The sequence below is a fragment of the Macaca nemestrina genome, chromosome 7, assembly GCF_043159975.1.
Source record: "Macaca nemestrina isolate mMacNem1 chromosome 7, mMacNem.hap1, whole genome shotgun sequence".
NCBI lineage: Eukaryota > Metazoa > Chordata > Mammalia > Primates > Cercopithecidae > Macaca > Macaca nemestrina.
In genome coordinates this window covers 172,403,652-172,427,524 of record NC_092131.1, presented here as the reverse complement: position 1 = coordinate 172,427,524, position 23,873 = coordinate 172,403,652, and the positions used below count along the sequence as shown (strand labels likewise).

Sequence of the window (23,873 nt, the reverse complement as noted above, 5' to 3'; positions counted from 1 at the left end):
TCCAGGGGATAAAAGGTGCGTCTTATAACGAAGCCCTAAGAGACCATAGTCCCCAGGCTGGCAGGAGAGCAGCACAGTAGCCACCTGCTGGAGCAGGAAGGGTTTGAGGAGATGTCACAGTCTGAGCGGCAGGGCGAGGGCCAGATCCAGCCTGTGAGGTCACAGGCTGAGGAGTTTCTGAGCCACAGGCACAGCCCAACCCCAGGACTGAAAGATCCCAGTTACTCATCCAGTTCCCCAAGGAGTTCCTGCCCCTAGCCTTCGAGAGAGAAGACCTCAGGGAACAAGCCTTTCACCACAAGGGGGAAACTAGAGCTTAAGTAGCTGACATTAAATACTCATGTTGTCTTTGGTTATAGATTTAATCTCCCTAACTCTGTTTACTTTTCGTTTTTGTCTTTCATCGTGAGTCTGTGGTCCTAAAGCAGTGAATCTCAAACTATGTTTCTAAAGCATCTGAGCCTGCTGGGAAATGAAAAGTTACCCACTATCTACATATAAATATACATGCATATACCCATACACGTACAAATGCATATGCAAATACACACAAAGTGCATATACATGAGCATGTATCCATGCATATCACATACATGTACACAAACATACATATACACATATAGACACACGCATATACATAGACAAAAGTATAGCTGTTTTGGCTGAAGCTCTGGCCTCACTCGCTCCCTCACACTCACCCTCTCCCTTGTCTGGCGTTCATAGTGACACCTAAGCACCCTCACAAAGAGCCTAGGCTCTGCCCAACTCTACTTTGAAACAATTGAGATTTGATTCAGGCAAAGGCTTGTCTGCACCAACCAGCTTGCCAGTGAGTCTGAAAATGTGGACCTTTGCATGAGTCAGTGCTTTCTGACATCAAAATCTGTTGAAGGAAAGCGGATCATTCCTCTATTTTAAGGATTGAATTTGGCAAAAAAAACAAAACAAAAAAAAACAAAAACAGAACTTTGTTTAAGGAACAGGACACTTCCCTGAGCTCTCTACAGGAAAATCGCTTAACTTCCACAAGCCTGTTTCCGAAAGCCTCAGTTTTCTATAAGTAAAATGAGAATAAGGATAATCCTTCTCTCACGAGGTCTCAGTGAGGATTATATGGTGGAAATGATGCATGACAAGTACTTAGTGCAGGGTCTGGAGCCTAGTAAGGACTTATCATGTGTCTCATCTTTGCAATTATGAGTAGCAGCCCTTGCCATTGTAGAACTAATGCTAGCAGCAGCAGTAAGAATCACAGTGCATAGCAATAAGAATATTTTGGGGAAAAGCAAATACGACTGAGTAACCTATCAACTTTAGTGGGAAAAGGAGAAAGAAGTAAGAATTTCAAGACAGATGGAAAAGATCTTTAGGGCTAAACAAAATCTCATAAAATGAATGGGGAGGAATTAAGCATGAACTAGTGACATTAATGGGTTAGAGATGTGCAGAAGTTTAGCGAAGATATTATACATGAGCAGAGCATTTAGAGATTGATGGGTTTCCGGATAAGTGGAGGGAAGCAGTGTAGGAGGAAAAAAACATGGGTAAAATCAAAGTTCCTGATGATCACAGTTTTCACAGGACTGGAGGAGTTTGTGCTATAAACGGGAGAGGGCTTGTAGTTGAGACAATGAGAAGATGAGACTCGTAGGAGCCTCATTATGGAATCCACGGAGGGCTGATAAGGGCAGGGCTGATCCTGTCACTCAGATAGGATGTAGAATGCTATCTCTGAGTGGGACAAGAACTCTGCCAGTCTGGTTCAGGACGGGGTGAGTGAAGGTGAGGTCTTGCTCAGCATTTGCAATGAGTGGGTCAATCAGTGGCTCTATGAAAATGGCAGAGATTCCTTCCTTGCTCCCTGTTGGAGAGTCACCTGGTAAAATTGATACTAATTTCTGACACCTGCTCATGAAACATGCCTGCACTTTCCCATGCCAAACATTTGCAGACCCTCTATTTGAAAAGTTTAAATGGACATTGTTAACTGAAAAAAACCCGACAAGTTTTACATTTAGAAACGGAAAGGAGACTTTATTTCTTATAAAGGGCTACATCCTGCAAGGTGGCCATCCTGCCGGCTGGGAAGCATGCCTCTGGCTGAAGCCGGAGACGGGCACTTTGAAGGAGAAGGGGTTGGGTTGTAGAAGCTTTATTCTGAAGAGGTTGGCTAAACATACATATTCAACAAGTTACAGGGAGGGCTATGAATATTCATGAAGGTGGTCCTGACACATGCCTAGTGAACAAACATGCATGTAACATACCCCCCATATTCACCTTGGGGTGGAGGGTTAACGTTTAAATTTGTTACGGTTAAGCCCTATATGTCAACAGGTCTTCTCAGGAGACAAAGGCACTTAAGTGAGCAACCTCTGTAAACCGGTCAGAACCAGCCTGTGGTGGGGGGGCTCTTATCAGGAGAAAGTTGCTGAAATCAGTCTCTTGTCTGATCGAAGCTGTAACTGTGGCTGGTGGAACGGGTTTAGTGAGTGAGTGTGTGTCTGTGAGCTGGATGGATTGTAATTGTTTTAATATTGCTTACCTTGACTCTAGGGCTGGTTTAGCTGCTAGAGAAAAAGAAAAGCCTTGTGGCTGTGAGAGCATAGTTTATCCTTTCAGTGTAGGGCTGTGTGACTTACCTCTTGCCTGGCACGGTAGGTCCTGTTTATAATTTGGTCTCTTATGGCCACAAATAGTCTGTTCTGTCATTCTTACAGTCTCTATTTTAACATGAATGCTGGGTATTGTGACTAAACCATGAAAGGGAGGGGGCATAACAAGGCACGTCTGACATCCCATCCTGTCATGGCCAGGAACTCAGTTTTCAGGTTTCTCTGGGGTCCTCTTGGCCACAAGGGGGTCTGTTCAATAGGTGGGAGAGTCTGGATTTTATATGTATTTATTTAGACAGAGTCTCGCTCTGTCACCTAGGCTGGAGTGCAGTGGCATGATCTCGGCTCACTGCAACCTTCACCTCTGCAGTTCAAGCAATCCTCGTGCCTCAGCCTCCCAAGTAGCTGGGACTACAGGTGTGAGCCACCACACCTAGCCTTTTCTTTTCTTTTTTTTTTTTTTTTAGTAGTTTTAGTATTTTTAGTAGAAATGAGGTTTCACCATTTGGTTAGGCTGGTCTCAAACTCCTGACCTCAGGTGATCCAGCTGCTTTGGCCTCCCAAAGAGTTGGGATTACAGGTGTGAGCCACTATGCCCAGCCTGGATTCTATTTTTAGTTTACAACATGCGTGCCCACACATGCACATATATGCACACATGTGTGCACACATATGTTTGTAAGGAAGAAAATATGGCTAGCTGCTACAGTCCTCATTTCTGGCCACAGTATCATAGCTAATACTGATCTCAACTATTTGGGGATCCTTTTTCTGGTCGGGTGACCCAAAACTTAATTCCCGAAGGGTCTGAGTCCTTAGCAGCCCTGCCTTTGTGGAGTTGCTATTATTGTTCATATCTATTTCCAAAGGCTGAAAAAATAAATTACCACAAACTGGGTGGTGGCTTAAAAAACAAATTTATTTTGTCACAATTCTAGAGGCTGGAAGTCCCAAATCAAGATGTCAGCAGAATCCATTCCTTCTGGAGGTTCTGAAAGAAAAGCCTCCCCAGACCCCTCTCCTAGCTCTGATGTTGCTGGCATGTCCTGGTCATTTCTCGGCTTGTTGCTCCATCATTCCAGTCTCTGCCTCCATTGTCACATGGCACTCTTTCTGTGTGTGTCTGTGTCTCTTCTCTGTTTCTTATAAGGACAATAGTCACATGGACTAGAGCCCACCCTTATCCAGCTCATCTACCCTTGATTACATTTGCAAACACTGTACTCCCAAATAAGATCACGTTCACAGGTATTGGGGGTTAGGACCCCCAAAGCATAGCTTTTTCGGGGGACACAGTCTAGCCCACAAAATTGTCCACTGACGTTTTCGATTAGACATGGCAGAGCCAAGAGGCGCTCAAGAGCATCCCCTGGGTTTTTACGGGGGACATAGTTCTTTCTACCTCCCTTGTGAGCAGAAACCCAATTTCTGCTTAGAGATCAGCCCGGACAGTTACTCTATTCTTTGTAGTGGAATAAGAAGCCTCAAATGACAGAATAAAGCCTCAATATCCCATTCAACGGACACAGCCTTATTTTCTCCAGCAGAAGCGCTTCTCCCTTTGGAACTAGTATCTCCAAACCAGCAAAGCACAATATTCTGGAGGGAGAAGCAAAAATCCTGCAGAAGGAATATGAGAAGAACCATTTCCAATTATGCCTCTTTGATTTCCAGACTCCTGTATTCTGTTTATTGATTGCTGCTTCAAAGCATATACCACTTCCAGGATACTGTCACTTGATCAGCGCTGTAACTGAGTATTCTCAGGCCATTCTGCCATTATATCAGGACAAGGCAGTAATTGGTGGAGATCAGTGTTGCCATCTGCTTGCCCTGTCATGTGGCTGAGTGGATCCCCTGGAAGTTAATGCTGCTGAACCCATAAGTGGCTTCTATCACCACTTCCTTAGCCACTTTATACCTGGACCCATTGAGCAAACACCCCGGAGCCTTCCAGGACACCCATTGAATGTGTCATCACATCCCCCTGATTCCTGGAAGTCTGCTGTGGAGCAGATGACCTTCGGGGAACATTCACATGGGACACAGGTATGCCCCACCCTGTGTCCATTCTGAGAAGTCCATTTACACATCTCTTCTTCAGTCTGTCACTGGTTATCCAATCCCATTATTTCCCAGTCTCTGACCATCTACTCAGAGCACTGCACATGTAGTTTGTGTAGATCTATACTTCTGGCCATCTGTTATGCAGACAAAATGAAAAACTAAATTTTACTGCTTCAAGTTTTGTTCACTGGGAAGCTGTTCTTTTCCCTTTGTTCTTCAGCGCTACCCTTGAATGAAGCAGTAGCATTGGCAGCGATCCATTTATGGCTGGTGCCAGCATATCAGAACCATCTGCAAACCAGCCACTGTAGGCAACTCCCAATGAGGTCCTAAGTGTAAATTATGGGAAGAAAAGATGGAGAAGAAGGAAAAGATGCAACTGGAGTCCTTAGCAGTCACCTGCTCATGAAACCTGTTTCTGGACTTGCCCGATCTTCTCCTCCTCCCACCTTATGGCCTAGTGTGTTGGTGCATAGCCAATTCATGATGAACAGTGGTCATGAAGCTCTCATTTTGTCTTGACAAAGCTCAGTAGCATAGAAAGATAAGAGTTGATTCTTAAAATAATAATTATATGCAGAATAGTACATGGCTTTTCTCCCAAGCCCTAGATATTTGCATTGTGATTCTCATTTGGGCTTGCAAGAAGCTCCTGAAAACAGATTTTCAATTATGCTTTATGTATTTATTTATTTAATTTTTGAGACAGAGTCTCTCTCTGTCACCCAAGCTGGAGTTCAGTGGTGAGATCTCGGCTCACTGCAACCTCCGCCTCCTGTGTTCCAGCGTTTATCCTGCCTCAGCCTCCCGAGTAGCTAGGATTACAGGTGCCTGCCATCATGCCCGATTAATTTTCATATTTTTAGTAGAGATGGAGTTTCACCATTTTGGCCAGGCTGGTCTCGAACTCCTGACCTTGTGATCCGCCTGCCTCAGCCTCCCAAAGTGCTAGGATTACAGTCGTGAGCCACCATGCCTGGCCTTCAATTATGCTTTTATGCGTGTCCATATGGTCCCAGACACTTACCTTGGAGCTTTGTTGGTTACTTAATACATGGGTTGGTACAGCACTCTCAAATGTGGTATTTGTTGCCTCCAAAGACATTTTCTCAACACGGTGCCCATTTTTTAGTGGTAGGTAATAGATGAAATAACAACTTCTCTTTTACTTTGGAAGAAATACCCAAACATGCTTCAGATCACAGAGCCGTGAGAAACCTCCCCAAGGCGTGGGCCTTGAGATTTCATGGGGTCTATTGTTCACTCTTTGCCACACATGTGCCTCATTAAGACATTTCGGGTTCTTGCTGTGCTTGCTCACCAAGTTCAGCCACGATGGTGTCCTGGGTGTGGTGGAAGAGGATGTTCTCTGGGATGCAGAGATTTCTTTGAACAAGTCCATCACAGACAGCAGGAGAGTTTGGCCTCTTCAGATGTGAGCCATCATTAAGTTCAAATTCACTCCACCATCCATGCAAACTGTGAGAGCTGCTCCATGGTGCCCAAGTCAGCACATTCAGCTAGAATCTCTGTAAGTGCTCTCACATGGATGGGGTCAGCCTATTCAGTGTTGAATGCTGTGCTCTGTGGTGTAATGTTCTTAGGATTCATGCACTACATTTACCCATGTTTCTGGTACTTTGAATTGGTGAGTATTGCCCTTTTAATCATTTTTCTTCCCTCTCTCTGTCTTTTTTTTTCTCCTCTCTCTCTCCTATAAAGCATGCCTTTCTGGATTGGACTTTGCATTTCTCCCTGTGGAGCATACTTGACATTTGTGACCCTAATTTTGGGTCTCATGCACTAACGGGTGATGGGAGTGAGTCCTGACAGTCTTAGATATCACCTTACCGTGGAGCTTAAGCGTGCGAAGTTATAAAAAGGTCTTCAAATAAGGGAAGATTCTACAGGCAGGGAGGAGAGGCTGCTTCCTCCAGCAAGGATGGCTCAGAGAGACTTGGGGTGTAAGTTTCCCAGTTTTTCTTGAATCCATACAGATAACCCAATTCCAAGTCTTGGAGAGCCCCCTGCTACAATCAAAGCCTAACTTTTACACAAATGTATTGTTGAGTCTGAGGATTGAACTTACCCTGTAATTTTGTACCTACTCAATTAAATTCTGCATCTCTTTTACACAGCTCTATCTGCCTTACTGCTTGTAAGTAAAACAAAGATGCTTTGTTTTGCTTTTAGTGTCACTGGAAAAGCTGTCTAATTCTCTGAACGTGACGCAAGCCTTGCAGTCACCACCACCGTGAAGGTCAGGTACAGCACCCAAGGCACTTGCTGCAGTATGCCTTTCTTCCCCTGCAATTGAGGTGATAATTGAATCATAATACCACTGCACGCCTTGGGTTATAGGAATCCCATTTCCCACTCAGCATTGCATTCAAGACAAAAGACACACCAGGTCAACCCTAACATCTCACATCAGATGTTCATAAACGGCTCACACTGTCTGTACTTTATGTGTATTTTTTTTACTCATTAAAGAGTCAAGGAGAAACAGCTTTGAAGAAGGAGCCCAAATGATATTAGAGTTCATACTTATTTTTAAACTTCAAAAAGATAGGTATCTAAACACTACTTACTGGAGAAATGGAGGGGTGTATTTTAGCCATTGTAGATTTCCTAACAGTAATTATTAACTATACAACCATGCAAACTCATTATTAAGTACTTAGTGTGCTTTTGACATCAGCCCCGTCGTGATGTCTTTGAATTGCGTGAGCTGTTTTGTAGGACGGTACACATCTGTCCTGGAAGTGTCCCAGAGAGCCAGCACACTCCATCACCTGCTGGATTGTGGCTGTGTTGGGAACCTGTCTACGTCTAACACATAATTGGCTGGATAAAATCTGTGATCTTTATGAGCTCTGCAAGGGCAAAGCTGGTTAACTTGTTAATTTCAAGGGAGTAATGTTAACATTGTTCATGTGGCTTATGGCATCAAGGTTATTAGAATTTAGGGACTTGATAGATTTCTCCATCTGCTACATCAGTGGTAATTGTAGAAATTAGCTAAAATGCACTACTGCTTAAATGCAATGGAAAAATATTTATTTGTTTGTTTATTTATTTATTTATTTATTCATTTTCAGACAGAGTCTCGCTCTGTCGGCCAGGCTGGAGTGCAGTGGCATGATCTCGGCTCACTGCAACCTCTGGCTCAAGCGATTCTCCTGCCTCAGCCTCCTGAGTAGCTGGGATTACAGGTGCATGCCACCACGCCTGATTAATTTTGTATTTTTAGTAGAGACAAGGTTTCACCATGTTGGCCAGGCTGCTCTTGAACTCCTGACCTCAGGTAATCCTTCCGCCTTGGCCTCCCAAAGTGCTGGGATTACAGGCGTGAGCCACCGTGCCCAGCCAAATATTTCTTTCTTTTAGGAGGACTCCTCCCCATCAACCCCCACTTCTTTGATACTTAAAAGAGTGAGAAAAAAAATGTGTTACGTTGTGTGCGTGTATATAAACATTAGTGTGTTTGTGTGTGTGTATATGTATGTATATTATATATACAATGTGTGTGTGTCCTATTGATTATAATTTTTCTATACAGAAACGTTCTCATCTTGTTGTTTATACATCAGTTTCCCCAAATCCTTGATCCATTTACTTACCAGTCATTGTCAATTTCACAGAACTTTCACCAGTTGCATCTTAAGACAATGGTGCCTACATGGCCCAGTTAACTGAAGGATTTGCTGTCCCTGGAAAGAAGTCTAGTCCAGCAGGCTTGAAAAAGTCCCTAGGGGCAGAGCATGGGAATAGAATGTGAGTTTCTGAGAATACCTGGCAACCCCCAGCAGGAAGGTGGGCATCAGACCAGATGGCACCAGGCCAGCAGGAACCCACCAAGCACAGGTCTGTGGGTTTGTCCAGAGTCCCTGGGGAGACACCTGTCAGAACCTGACAGGGCTCTGACTTCTCTGGCTACATCCTTCTCCTCTTCCCTTTTCCATTCTGCCGCAGCACCGTGGTCCCTCATCTTCCTTGAACGTGTGGTCCATGCTCCTGCAGGGCCTTTGCACTTGCTGTCCTCTATTTTGGAAGGCTCTTTCCCCAAACACCTAAGCGGCTCATTTCCTGGCTTCCTTCAGATCTTCACTCACAAGGCTCTTCTCGGAGGACTTCCCTGACACCCAACTTCCTCCCTCCACAGACCAAATATGACTCTTTTTGATTTTATTTTCTCCTGTAACACTTAACAGCTGTCTAACATACTGCATATGTTCCTTATTGACCTCATTTTATGGTGTCTCCTCTGGCAGGACCTAAGCTCCATGAAGGAAAGGTCATTCTTTAGTTTACTGTGGATTGCCCTGTGCCTCAAACAGAGGTTGGTACACAGTAGGTGCTAATAATTATCACATAAATGCACAAAATGATCACGCAAAATCTTACCCTGAGTCTACCCTGCCCCAGGAATAACTATTGCTAGCACTTTAGTATATCAGCAGATGGACAAATTGGCCTCCAGGAAGGCAGTGTCTTGACTCTGGGCTTGGTGAAGGGACTTGTCGTGGCCAATGGCAGGTGGGCAGAAGTGGCTGTGTGCCAGTTCTAAACCAAGACCTTAAGAGGTCTGAAACGTTTCTGTGCAGGCCCTTGCACCTCTGCCACCACCATGAGGAAATATGTGTCCTGGCCAGCCTGCTGACTCAGGAGGGCAAGAAACATGTTTAGCAGACCAGAGCTCTGCTTCAGTGTCAGGATAGAGCTGCTCCATGACCCAGAGATTCATAAGAGCAAGTTATTTTTCTCAAGACCAGTGAGTTTGTTACACAACGGAATTGTGGCAATACCCAACCAATACAGCATGAATCTTTTCCGTTATGTTATTATGCAGTTACACAATTGATCATTCTATATGCATTGTTTTGTTATACTGTGTGTCTTAGGGATCCTCCAAGGTTAGTACCTATAAGCCAAACTTACTCTTTTTAATGGCTGCAGAGTATTCTGCAGTATGGCTATAGCCAAATTTATTTATTCATTCGCTTGTTGATGAATATCTAACTTCCCAATCTCTCCTTAAATCAACAATGCTGAAGTGAACATTTTTATGTATATATGCCTTTTCCCACATGGACTTCATATTTAAGATAGATTCCTGGTGTAAAGTTTATGAATCAAAATATGTACATATTTAAATTTTGAGAATTACTGCCACTTTTTCTGAAAGGCTACATATTTGGACTCCCACCAATGATGAATGAGAACGTTGATTACCCTGCATCTTCTAAATTAATCCCAGCCTAATAGATGAGGAAAAAGTCTCATGGTTGTAACATACTATTTCTTGATTTTGAGTAAGTTTAACATATTTTCATATGCTTACTGACTATGTTTGAGTCTTCTGAGAGAGTATGCTCATAGTCTAAATTTTTCTGTTAAAATGTTTTTCTTTTGTATCAATTTTAGGATCTCTTTATATATTGTTGATATTCATCCTTATTGATTAAATATGTTACAAATATTATCTACCAATCTACCACTTGCCTATTAACTTTATGGTGTTTTGCTTTTTCACTAAAGAAGATTTCAGGTTTTTATGAAGACAAACATTTCATTAGATTTATTTAGGACTTTTGATTTTTGCACATTGCTTAGAAATATTTGTACGTCACTTCAATATAATGAAACCACTCCATATATTTTCTTTCATTAAATTTACAATCTTAATTTTTATCTGGCATTTATACCACTGCAATATTATGAAAATACTCTATAATGTTTTCTCCTAATAAGTTTACAGTTCTGTTTTATATCTGAACATTTTTTATAATGTAAGAAAAATTTTTTCATGTAGATATCTAATTATCTCCAAATTATTTATTGAATGAGCTATTCGTTTACTATTGACTTTAAACACCATTATCTTTGTCATAAGCTATTATCTCATTAACAGAAGAGTATATTAATTTTTAAAGAGTTTTAAAAATTTTATAGCAAAAACACATAAAAATTTATATCTTAATTGTTTTTAAGTGTACGATTTAGTAGTATTAAGTACATTCACATTGTTGTGCAATCATGACCACCATCTCTCTCTAGAACATTTTTAATTTGCAAAACTGAACTCTGTACCCATTAAAAAATAACTCTTCATTTCACCCTCAAAAGGGTGAAAAGCCTGGAAAGCCTGGAAACTCCCAGTGTACTTTCTGTCTGCATGAGTTTGACTACTCTAGGTATCTCATAGAAGTAAAATCATGCAGCATTCTTTTTATGACCAGCTTCTTTCACTTAGCATAGTGGCTTCAAGATTCATCCATGTTGTAGCATGTGACAGGATTTCCTTCCTTTTTTAAGAATGAATAATATTAAGGATATATTTCTGAAACCTCGAGCCTGTTTATCTGCTCTATTTTTCTACTTTGGTACCAAAACTACACTGTTTTAAATGCAACAGATCTATAGTGATAAGAAAAAGCTGGTATAGTTGGATGTTTGTCCGCTCCAAATCTCACGCTGAATTTGATCTCCAGTGTTGGGAGGTGGGGGGTAGTGGAAAGTGCTTGGGTTACAGGGCAGATCCCTCGTAAATGGCTTGGTGATATCCGCTTGGCAGTGAGTGAGACCTTTTTCTAATAGCTCATGAGAGAGCTGGGTGATTAAAAGAGCCTGAGACGCCGGGCGCGGTGGCTCAGCCTGTAATTCCAGCACTTTGGGAGGCCGAGGTGGGCGGATCACAAGGTCAGGAGATCGAGACCATCCTGGCTAACACAGTGACACCCCGTCTCTACTATAGCTGGGTGTGGTGATGGGCGCCTGTAATCCCAGCTACTCGGGAGGCTGAGGCAGGAGAATGGCGTGAACCCGGGAGGCGGAGCTTGAAGTGAGCTGAGATGGCGCCACTGCACTCCAGCCTGGGAGACAGAGCGAGACTCTGTCTCCAAAAAAACAAAAAACAAAAAAAGAGCCTGAGACCCCCTTCCCTCTCTCACCCTCTCTCTCAGTCTTTCTCTCACCATATCATAAACCTGCTCCCCTTCACCTTCTACTCATGGTGGAAGCAGCCTGAGGCCCTCACCAGAAGCAAGTGTTTACACCATGCTTCTTGTGCAGCCTGCAGAACCATGAGCCAAATAAACTGCTTTTCTTTATAAATTACCCAGCCCTAGGTATTCCTTTATGGGAACACAAAATGGAATGAAATACAAGTAAATTTGCCATCTTATTGTTCTCTTTGTAAAAATGAATTAGACATTCTCCACTGCTGTGGTCTGAACGTGTCCCCCAAAATTCGTATGTTGGAAACATAATGCCCAATGCAACAGTGTTGGGACATGGGGCGTTTTGAGAGGTGTTTAGGTTTCTTCAAATTATTATCATTGTAAAAGGGCTTAAAGGAGGAACTCTGGCCCCATTTCACCCTTCCTTCCTGATATGGTTTGTCTGTGTCCCCACCTGAATCTCATCTTGAATTCTCAGGTGTTGTGGGAAGGACCTGGTGGGAGGTGATTGAATCAATCAGGCACATCTTTCCCGTGCTGTTCTCGTGATAGTGAGTAAGGCGCATGAGTTCTGATGGTTTTAAAAACGGGAGTCTCCCCGCAAAAGCTCTCTTCTTTTGCCTGCTGCCATGTGAGGCATGCATTTCACCTTCTGCCATAATTGTGAGGCCTTCCCAGCCATACGGAACTGTAAGTCCAAAAAACCTCTTTCTTTTGTAAATTGCCTAGTCTCGGGTATGCCTTTGTCAGCAGCATGGAAACGGACTTCTCTTCTGCCATGTGAGGACACAGCATTTGTCCCTTTTAGAAGACGTAGTAGCATTCAAGGCACCACTTTGGAAGCAGAGAACAGCCCTTACCTGATAGTTGAGCCAGCTAGGACCTCAGTTGGACTGAGGCTGTAGAACGGTCAGAGATAAATTCCTGTTCTGTATTAATTACCTAGTCTCAGATATTTGGTTACAGCAGCGCAAAACTGACTAAAACATCTGCCATATGAATTTTAAAAACCTTTTATCAAGTTCATAAAACTTTCAGTTAAACTGAAATTTTCAATTACAGTTTCAGGAGATGTATAGATTAACCTGGAGATAATTTACATTGTCCATGACTCTATCTTTCAATGTAGGTATAGGGTATGTCTCCTCTTACTTAGTTTTTTTTTTTTTTTTTTTTTTTTTTTTTAACATTCTTAACAAAGTTTACAGTTTTACTCACATCGGGCTTGTATATTCTTTGTCAGGTTTATGGTAGAATTTGCTGGCAACTCTTCAAAATTTAATCAACCCTTTACTTTGCACAAGCAGTTAGATTCCCTTCCCAGCTTCCCTTGCAATTAGTTGGGGTCATCTGACTGAGGTCGTAGTTAGTGGAATTTGAGCAGAAGTGATGGCTGTTATTTCCAAGCCAGGACCTTAAAACCATCCCACACTTTAAGCTCTCTTTCCTTCCTGCCTTGGATGACAACTCCCAGGGTGATCTTGGGAGAAAGCTGTGGAAGGTGACAGAAGCCCTGGCTCCCTGAATGATGCAGTGGAGCAGAGTCCCAACCTCACCATCTGGACTGCTGCCCTGGGCTGTTAGATGAGTGAAAACGAACTGCTCTTGGATGGAGTTGTTACATGTTTGAGTCTGTTGCCACAGCTGATTTTACCCTAACCAGTATCAAACCAGCGACCTTAGGAAGGTGCGATGCCATAGATGAGCCCTGAAATACATGGCCTAAAGTAGTGGTTGGGCAATGGGCACTACACTGGAGAAGAGCTGGAGACATGGAAGCCTGCCTTAGTCCAAGCAGGCTGCTATCACAAAAATATCACAAACTGAGTGCCTTACCAACAGAAATTTGTTTCTCACAGTTCTGTAGGCTGAGTCCAAAATCATTGTGCTCGCAGATTCAGTGTCTGGTAAGGGCCTGATTACTGACTCATAGATGTCCCTCTCCTATAACCTCACATGGTGGAAGCAGGAAGGAGTCTCCGGGGTATCTTTTTCTAAGGGCAATAATCATAAAATGAGGTCCAGCCTCATGACTTAATCACTTCTCAAAGGCCCCACCTCCTAATACCATCCCAGTTGGGAATTAGGTTTCAACATATTAATTTGGGATAGACATGAAGATTCAGTCTACAGAAAGGCCCCAGCCACACAGGGTCAGACATTTGGACAGGCTCTCCATGATAACTTTAGGGCTGGCAAATTTACCAAATAAGAAAATATAGTACATCTCATTAAATATAAATGTCAGATAAACAATGAATAGGTTTTACAAGTATGGGTATGCTTGTTGGCATGTAAAATTCACTGCTAGACAATGGATAAGCATCCTACTAAGTTTTTGAAGAACTCGTATTACCAAAGAATGCATGAACCTAAGAAAACCTGAAGATGTACGAAAACTTTGGGCCCCTAATTTGACACCAGCAGGAAAACTGCTACAAAAACCATATAGCCCTCCCCACACCTGTCATATTCTCTAATGCTCACTTCAAATAGAGTCATGAAGGAAAATGGAGAGAAAAAGTCTCCCCAAATGGAGGATGCAGATGCAGCTGAGAAATGTGGGCAAAGCAGATTCTCCCAGAGCTCAGATCCAATGTCTAATCAAGGCCCTTCCAAGATTCTGGCCCAGCTAGCTGCTCCTGGTACCCTATAGGTAGGGGACAGGTGATTGCTGTGTGTGTCCTGGTATTTCCTGTTGGACCGCTCCTCCTTAATGGGAGGTTTTACTGGGATTACTCTGTGTCTTCTCCACCAGGGCAGGTCATTCACAGCAGCTGCATGATGAGGTCCATATTCCACCAGGATGGGGAAGACAGGGCAACACCCAAAGATCCCAGACTTTGAGCTGGTTGAGACTTGGAGTCTATCTCCAGGGGAAGGACTTGAGTGAGCTCCATAGATGGGAAGAAGGGTGCAGACAGCTTTTCATCCCTTGGGGAGATTGTGACAGAGATGCCTGACTGTTAAAAATCTATCCCCTCTTCTTTTCCAAGCCCCTCTTGCAATTACTTGTGCAACCTGCAACACACAATTTCTATGTTTCCTGTAGTTAGGTGGAGTTGATAATTTACTTGTGGCCATGTGATTGAGAGCTCACTAGTGGAACATGAATGCCGCTTCCAGGCCACCCCATAACAACCTTCCATACACAGTCTTCCATGATTTCCTCCTCTCTGGCTAACCAGGATTGCAACTCTACGATGGCCTTGGAAGCAATGTATAAAAGATGGTAGAGTCACTGCTCACCTGTGCACCCAGAGCCTCCACACCTGCCTGAACCACCTCACATTGCCAAGGGAGTTGTTAGATATTGGGGTCTCTGTAATGTTAGAACAGGGTCCATTTAGATAATAAAAGTTATTCCCTGGGATTTTGTGTGCATTTAAACAATTGGTAAGGGCATTTGTTTCTTTCTACCATGTTTTCCAATTGGTTATTGTTAGTAAGTATTTTTAAACATTTATATCAGACCACTTTACTAGTTAATATAGTTTATCAGTTAATTTTGTGAAATTTTGGGGTAGATTACCAGATAAAACTTTTTTAATGGCAGTTTTGTCTTTTTCTTCATGCTTTCTGTACAGTTTTTCTGTATTTATTGCTAAGATTTCTTATTCGCTGTTGCATAAAAGTGGTGCTAGTAGATGTCCTTTTCTCGTGTATAATTTTGACATGAATATTTCTGATATTTTGCCATTAGCTATAATGTTTGCTCCAGTTTTCTAGTTTTCTTTTATTTCTAACTTTACTGTGTTGCTTTGTTTACGTTTTTATCAGAAATGTAATCAGGATGTTGAATTTTAGCAAATGCTTTCTTGATATTGATCGAGATGATCTTGCTTTTCTCTTTTAATTTGAAGACAATTGAATTAATAGATTTTGAAGCTATTGAATCATGTTTGCATATCTAAGTCTTGATTTTACAAGACACACAAATTTTTAAAAATCATTATTCTGTGAAATTTGCTAAGATAATTTTTGGGTTTAATTTCTGCCCCTCTCTGTGTTAGTAAGAATGGCTGATCTCATTTAGTTTTGTCTCAGCTTTGTCTAGTTGTGGTGTTAGTTTTATGCTAGCCTCACAGAATAAGGTAGCAGGTGTCCCACATTGTTTTATGCTCTAGCAAAGTCTGTATCGCACAGGGATAATCTAATATGTGAGCTAAAGTTTCATAAAATTTATTAACTCAAGAAAATCGCTGAACTTGGTTTCATTATTATGGATAGATTTTTTCTTTGCATTATCTTTTACTTTTGGTTTAGATGCTTTTGACTGCTTGAATTTTGTTTCTTATTGAGTTAAAAATGATAATTTATAGTTTTCTCAAAAATTGTCCATTTAATCTGGACATTAAAATATATTAACATATTTTTAAGAATATCTTCTTATATTTTAAATATATTTATACATTTATATCAACTTGCTTTTTAAATTATATTTGTATTTAATTATGTTAGACAATATTTTTAAATGTCTGCTCTTTTCATTGCAAAGAACTGTTTATTTTAGTGATGAAATTGTGAATTTTAGTTAGCTGTTAAATCATTTTGTTTAAATCTTATTATATTGCTTCTACTTTCTTTAGGTTCCTTTTTCTTTGATTTGATTACATTTCTCAATTATGGAAAATTTTCAGCTGTTAGCTCCAAATACTTCCTTCTCTCCGTTATTTCTCTCCTAGAACTCTTAACAGAATGTGCATCCTATCATTCATTCCTCCTAAATGATCATTCACAGTCTCCATTTTTTATATACATATCTGCTGTAATCAGAGCGATTTCTCAGTGCTAATGTCTACCTCACTGATTCCCTCGGTTGTGATTTCTGTCTAATCTATTGAAAACTGCATCTATTGATAAATTATTTTCTTTTTTGCTATCCTTTCATTCTTTTTAGTTTCTTTGTTTTATGGAAGGAAATATGGCTTGTATCATTTTTGCTTTTAGGAATGTGCATAGATTTTCTTTGTAGCCAGACACATAATCTATTTTTGTGCCTATCTGGGTAGGGAGGATTTTAAAAACACCTGGAGGCAAGAATAGGGAGCATTAACTGCCTTAAAACCAGGATCAGTCCTGGCTCCCCAGGGGCTCAGCTCACTGGTTCCAGACAAGAGTTCTGGTCTGAACATCTGAGTTAAGAAAAAGGACCTCATGTGTCTTCCTGCGCCATCCTGCTGGAGCAAGAGCCAGGAGACCTACAGGAGCGCTGCTTCCTCCTCCCTTTTATGCTCCTGTCTCAAGTCTGTTTTGGGGGGCCATTGCGAAGATGCTACCTGCAGGAGTCAGCCCTCTGGGCGTGTGGAGGGAAGGGCGCACTTACTAAGCTGTCCACAGGAGGGAAGCGGGACCAAGGAAGTAGGAGGAAGCTCACTATGGGGCATGGAACATTTTGAGAGAAGCAAGACTTTGAGGAGGAATTTTTAGGACTAAAGAATAGCATGAGTGTCTGGAAACCCTAGGGTAGAAGAGCAACTCATAAGGAGAAAGAGAAAGGTGGGAGAGCTCAAGGGCAAAAGTCTATTCTTACCTGTGCCCTGGACTGGCCCTTCCCTACCCCATTTCCTAGACACCGAAATAGAATTTCATGCTGCTTACAGTGTGTGGGCTGCAACACACAATTTCTGTGTTTCCTGTAGTTAGGTGGAGTTGATAATTTAAGTAAAAGACAAAACTAAGGGACCCCCTGGCCAGTCTCAGACAGCAAGCACAGTGTGTGCCCTTTATGCTAGTAATAGGCACATGTGAATTTTGTCCACACTTAACGCAGAAATGGGGAAAGAAGAGCTGCAGTAAACACATAAGAAACAGCGATCAGAAAGGTGGTGGGCAAAGCTGGATATTCAGATTTGTCCTGGACTCCCCTCCAGGATCATTTTAAATTACAAATCATCCATATGGAAACCCGGAGAGTGTTTTAACTTTCCTTTTCAGTTTTATTTATATCTTGTATCATATCATTTTCTAAAATTGAATAACCTGGAGATTAATTTATTTGCTTGTCACTTTTCTATTAGAAGCTTGAATTCGTTTCTGTTTTCATTACTGGTGCACAGTAGCTTGTCCCAAATTACCTTCACCCAAATCCTACCTGGATGAACTTACGACATTTTAATAAAAATGCTTATTTGCTTTGGGAGAAAATTATAATGGGTAAAATAAATCTCTTTATCTTTGAAGTAGTTTGAATGTGAGACCACAGTATGTCCTTTCTATTAATACTTGGCTGCAGGATAATCCATGATTCCTTCTTTAAAAGTTCAATGCTAAAGTTGTAATGCAACATTTTATTAGAAGAGTAAGTGCTCCCATTCTTCATATATACTCCATAACCTGCTGAGATGTCAGAGTGCCCCACAAATAATACAAGCTTCTTGCCCATGATTAACAAAAGACTCTGCTAAGTGGACAGAAAATTCAGTGATTCCCTTTTATGGAGATCATAGTACACACACTTAGCCCAATTTGCTGACCCTGCCATCAAAAATTACTGTCTGTAGAAACCCTGGACTGGATTTTTTTCACACTGAAAAATGGAGAGCTGGGGATTTTAACAGAAGACACTGAACACTGGTTAAAATTCTGTCTTCACTTGAGAACTGGTCCACTGAGAAAAATGTGTAACTACTGCTTCCCTTCCATTGAGAGCACACTCTTCTAGCATAGGCATTCCGAGCCAGGAATCTGAGCTCTTTCAAGAAAGCAGCTTGTAGTAAGGCCAGATGAACTGCTAAGTCAGATCCCAGTGTGATGATAGTCATATTCTCATTTATGATATGTCATGAATCATGAGCCATGCCTCTCGATTGCACTGTGATAAATACACCACTCAAGCAGGTTCATCATACATCAGAGCCAGGAAAGGCAGCTTGGGAAATGCACAGGGTAACGGGCAACTTGGAAAGTGTGCAAATCCAGACAAGGCAGGTGCCTGCAGGACAAATCAGCCAAAGCCAGCCAGATGTCTGGGCACCTGGTGTGGACATGCTCTCCCAAGCCCAGATTTAGTTTCAATGCATCGTGTCTCAGTGTTCCAAGCAGCAGTTAACCTCAAGGCTGCACTGAAGTCTCTGGTGAGTTTGCCATCTCTGGTTCCTATCTACTCTCTGATTTTGGCTATTCTTCAGCAGCAGGTTGATCCTACATTCTGGCAAGTGCAGTTACACGGATCGTAATGTACAAGTTCCCACGACCCCTCAGTCTTTCTTTCCAGCTGATGCACAAGTTAGACTCTTGTCGTCTCCAGATGTTTCATCTCACAATACGAAATCCACCTTTCACTTGTTTCTCTCACACAAATCAGAGCCAGACTGCCAAACTTCTTCACCTAACCCAATCGGCCAAAAAACCAGAAAGCAGTTAAACATTATTTGCTATTTTCCAATGATGTGGCCCACGATGATTAACTTCCATAGCACACATACATGTTCCCCAAAAAGAAAGGCCAATGCTACATTCTAGAGAAACCGTATTACCCCTTGATATGGTTTGGCTCTGTGTCCCCACCCAAATCTCATCTCGAATTATAATCCCCACATGTCGAGGGAGGGGGGTGATTGCATCACTTCTAATGCTGTTCTTGTGATAGTGAGTGAGTTCTCATGAGATCTGATGGTTTTAAAAGTGGCAGTTTCTCCTGTGCTGTCTCTCTCCTGCCGCCTTGTGAAGAAGATGCCTACTTCCCCTTTGCCTTCTGCATAATTGTAAGTTTCCTGAGGCCTCCGCAGCCATGTGGGGCCTCCCCAGCCATGTAGAACTGTGAAGTAATTAAACTCCTTGTGTTTATAAATTACCCAGGTAATTTCATTACAGGTAGTATCTTTCCAGCAGTGTGAGGAAGGAGAATGCACCCCTCTCACCCTTTCTTTCCTGTTAAATTGTTTCAAAACTAGCTTTGGGGCATGTTAAAAATGTAGATGCGCCAGGAGGGTAGCTCACACCCATAATCCCAGCACTTTGGGAGGGTGAATCACAAGGTCAGGAGATCAAGATCACCCTGGCTAACACAGTGAAACCCCATCTCTATTAAAAATACAAAAAACTAGCTGGGCGTGGTGGCATGCACCTGTAGTCCCGGCTACTCTGGAGGCTGAGGCAGGAGAGTCACTTAACCTAGGCGGTGGAAAGTGAGCCGAGATCATGCCACTGCACTCCAGCCTAGGCAATGGAGCAAGACTCCATCTCAAAAAAAAAAAAAAAAAAAAAAAAATCTAGATGCCTAGGCCTCACTGCACACCCATTAAATTAAAATTTCTGGGAATGGGATTTACAGACTTTTGTTTTTTATAAGCATCCAGATAGTTACGTACATTGTAGTTTGAGAAATTACTTGGGGTAGGTTTTCTCTGAGATGCCTTTCTGCCCTGATATTGTGTGGTTCTAGAAACATTCGAAGAAAACTGTCAGTGCACACCCCAAAGGCACACCCATGGGTCTCCTGCAGCACTGGCCACCACTCTCAGACCACTGCAGAACTGTGCAGAAGGAGTGATGGACAGGGCAAAATGGGACAGGGAAGAACTAAGGGTTGGAAATCACAGATCTGCTTTAAACTTCAATGCCTTTACTTCTGGCTCTGCAGTCTTAGATCAATTACATGACCTCACTAATTTCAGGTTTTCTAATTTCCAAGACCTGTAGTCTTAGATCAAATTACATGACGTCACTACTTCAGGTTTTCTACTTTCAAAATAGGAGTAAAAACAGATACTTCCTAGATGGCAGGAGGGTCAAATGAAGCAATAATGGGGCTGTATATAGCAATGTTTAACTAAAATTTGAATTATGTAACTCTGTAAATGTTAGTTTTCTTCCCAATTTCCCATTTGTAAATGATCCCGGGTTCAGGGGTTATTTTGAAGATCACCTTAGATGTATATGAGAGAGACTCTCTATGGGTGACGCGAAGAGCAGAGACCCTGAATCCCTTTACCTGTCAGGGAAGAGGGACAGACAAGACCACCAGTTCACTCTGAGAAAAGGGCAGTGTGGTCCACTGAATAGTGGCGCCCCAGGACGTCCACCACCTGATCCCTGGAACCTGTGATATGTTAACTTGGAGGGCAAAAGGGATTCTGCAGATGTGATTAAGTTAAGAACTTTGAGTTGGGGAGATTACTGTGGGCCATCCAGGTGGGCCCTACATGTAATCATAAATTTTCATATAAGAGAAAGGCAGAGGGGACTTGATGACAGTGGGGAAAGGGCAGTGTGGTGACGCAGGCAGGAGAAAGGTGATGTGATTCATGGAAGGGGCCAAGAGCCACGGAATGCAGGTGGCTCTGGAAGCTGAAAAGGCAAGGAAGCGACTCTCCCTTAGGGCCTCAGATAGAACCAGCCCTGCCCTGCAGATACCTCGGTTTCGTTCCCATAAGACTCAGTTTAGACTTCTGAGCACCGGAACTATAAGGGAATAAACTCCCACTGTTTGAAGCCACCGAGTTCATGGTAACTTTTACAGTAGCCACAGGAAAGGAATGCAGGTAGATTTAAAAGCAACACTATTGCTAAGAAAGTAAAGAGCACATTTTCATAATTTACCGATGACAAGTATCTGAAACTTCAAGGGTAGTTTGAACTCACGTATTTCCTCTACCAGCACTTACAGGGCACTCACTCAGTGCCTGGCCTTGTGCAGCTCCGTATCAGTCTGACAACCTAAAGTTTAGGCTGCTCCAGCCACTTTGCCCCACCTGAAGCATCTCGGGTGGGGGCTTGGGATGCTAAATTCCTCTCCACGCTGCAGGCCCAGGATACACGCAAGCTGGCACCATGTTCCTCATCGCTGGTCTCAGTATCTCCAGAGTGGGCATCCTGGAATCCTCTCAGCCTGGGAGGTTCTCAGGGTGGCTCGAGCAGCCCTGTCCTCCCAGGGCCTGCCCAGGTCAGGAGACCCATGGAGGGAAGGGTAGGGACTTTCCTCCCAATCCCTAGAAGTCACTCCACCCACTGTCCCAACCTTGCTTCCTTTTGGCCCCATTTGTCCTCTTGTCCTCACTTCATCTGCCAGAATCATATTGCTGACCTATCGTAAAGGGTGGTTTTGCAGTAAAAATGAAGCTGATGCAGCCAGTTCCATGCAGAGGCCCCTGGGCTAAGAATAGGACGAGTGTGTAATTTCTCATCCACACCCGGACACTGCTGGACTTGGCAAGCTCCCACCAAAGACAGCACAGCCACGAACCACAGGACTCAGGCCAGGGCAGGGAAAGTAAGAGGAGGCAGGCCGCTCTATCAATCTCTATCTTCCCTTATCCACGGCGGGTGCTGCAGGCCTGCAGCTGCAGTAGGCTTCCAGGAGAGCCCTTCAGAACACCCAAGGGCTGGGCAGAGTCCTCCGGGTGGAGAAACAGGACACAGGCCTTTTATTTCCCTTTTCTTCCAGAACACCACCTGGATTAGAGACAGCCCCCTTTCCCAGGCAGGGCATCTGCCTCCATTGACTGGCCCAGACCCCTGAATATTCAAGGCTCTCGCCTGTAACCAGATCTTCCTAAGGAATCAGCGACTGTCTAGAACCCATCAGCAGAGGATCTTCTGCCACGTACGCTGCTATCCATGTCTCTTTTAGCCATCCATGAAGTTTCTGTTTTCCAAGAGAGATGCCCAAAGCTCCCAAGCCACTTGCAGGGCGGTCAGGAATCACACACTTTGGATCCTATTACAGAGCAAGGCTTCCTTAATGTAAAACATCACTTTCACCTGCCCAGCTTTTCATGTTCTTTTGTGATGACCTTCCCACTCTGCCTTCTCTTAGGTGGGCAGATAACACTGGATACACAGTGAAAATTTTGAATTTCAAATGAACAACTTAAGTTTTTCAGTTTCTTTCTTTTTAAAATGCCTATTGCCCTACCTTTTCCCAAGCCCTTCCACCAAATCTGGAGAACCTGGTTTCCAGAACCCTACCACAATTTTATCATATCAAAAATACACACTTAAAGGCTTTTTAAATGTATTGACATGTGAAGTAGGATAAAGTGGCAATTATATAATTACACACTAATTTGGTGGAGATGATATTTCAAATTATAGGATGCATAAAGGAAAGATAATAAAACGGTCTTGGGCTAAAGGCCTTCAAATTTGTGATATACAAAGAGTGCAGGCCCCAACCATGAAGTCCAGGTCGGTGGGGTCCTGCACAGGTAGAAAGTGCAGGATCAGGCTGGGCACAGTGGCTCACGCCTTTGGGAGGCTGAGGTGGGCGGATCACCTGAGGTCAGGAGTTTGAGACCAGCCTGGCCAACATGGTGAAACCCCATCTCTACTAAAGATACAAAAAAATTTACTGGGCTTGGTGGCGGGCACCTGAAATCCCAGCTACTCGGGAGGCCGAGGCAGGAGAATCATTTGAACCTGGGAGGTGGAGGTTGCATGAGCCAAGATCACACCACTGTACTCTAGCCTGGGTGACAGAGTGAGACTCTGTCTCAAAAAGAAAGTGCATGCTCAGATGATGTCTCCTTCCAGCCTCATACTCTCAGGCAGGAAAAACAGAACAGTCGCGCAGATCCCATGGTCTCTTCCTGAAGCTTCCCTAACTCCAGTATCAGTTCCAGACGGGACAGCCAGTAGGCTGCTCAGGCAGTGTGTCAGAGGTTCACCTGATGTGCCAAGGCTTTCTGGCTTGGAAGCCCCTTTCAGTGCCATTTTGCTAAAACTCTGTAACCAGAAATTTAAATTGTATCTATTTATTTGTTTTATGCTAATATGCATGTGAAGTTAACAATTTTGGGGCCAATCTATGAACATAACAGTGGTAAATACCCACTATAATGTCTCTTTGTTTTCTGAAATATGTTCTTTGAATGCAGATAAATAGTCATGGACAATCAGTAGAGTGTGTGTCTTTTGGTCAAACAGCAGGAGAGCTGGGAAGGGAAGCTGAAAGGCCTGGGTAGTTTTCATTTCTCACTAGTGAAATCATCAGATTAATGAATGAAGAATGCATGATTTCCACCTTCATGAAGTCACTGCTAGTCTTAACCAGGTACCACAAAAAAACACAAGGATGTTCTGAGCTGGAAAGCTAAAATCCTGAGTGTTCCAGAATCACAGGCTTTAAATCCTAGGGTTTAATCCTGACGTTATGCCATCAGGGGGCTAGTGGCCAGGTAAGGTGGGAAATGTGAGCTATTTTACCAATTTCAAAAGAGCTCTGGAAATTAGCCCAGGAATCCTGTAAGTGAAAATGTCCTCCAGCCAGAGATCTCAGGATCAGGCC

General features: G+C 42.9%; 1 protein-coding gene across 8 annotated transcripts in view; it reads left to right on the top strand.

Moving 5' to 3' along the window:
* The window catches only part of LOC139355496 (uncharacterized), a 175,382-nt gene that overhangs the window by 118,872 nt on the left and 32,637 nt on the right, over positions 1–23,873 (top strand). The window contains exon 5 of one of the 8 annotated variants that reach the window (XM_071067256.1): positions 6,876–7,782. The exons of the other annotated variants lie outside the window; for them this stretch is intronic. The gene's annotated coding sequence lies outside the window, so the exon portion shown is untranslated. Of the gene's footprint in view, positions 1–6,875; positions 7,783–23,873 lie in introns of those variants that run through there. 8 annotated transcript variants of the gene reach the window in all.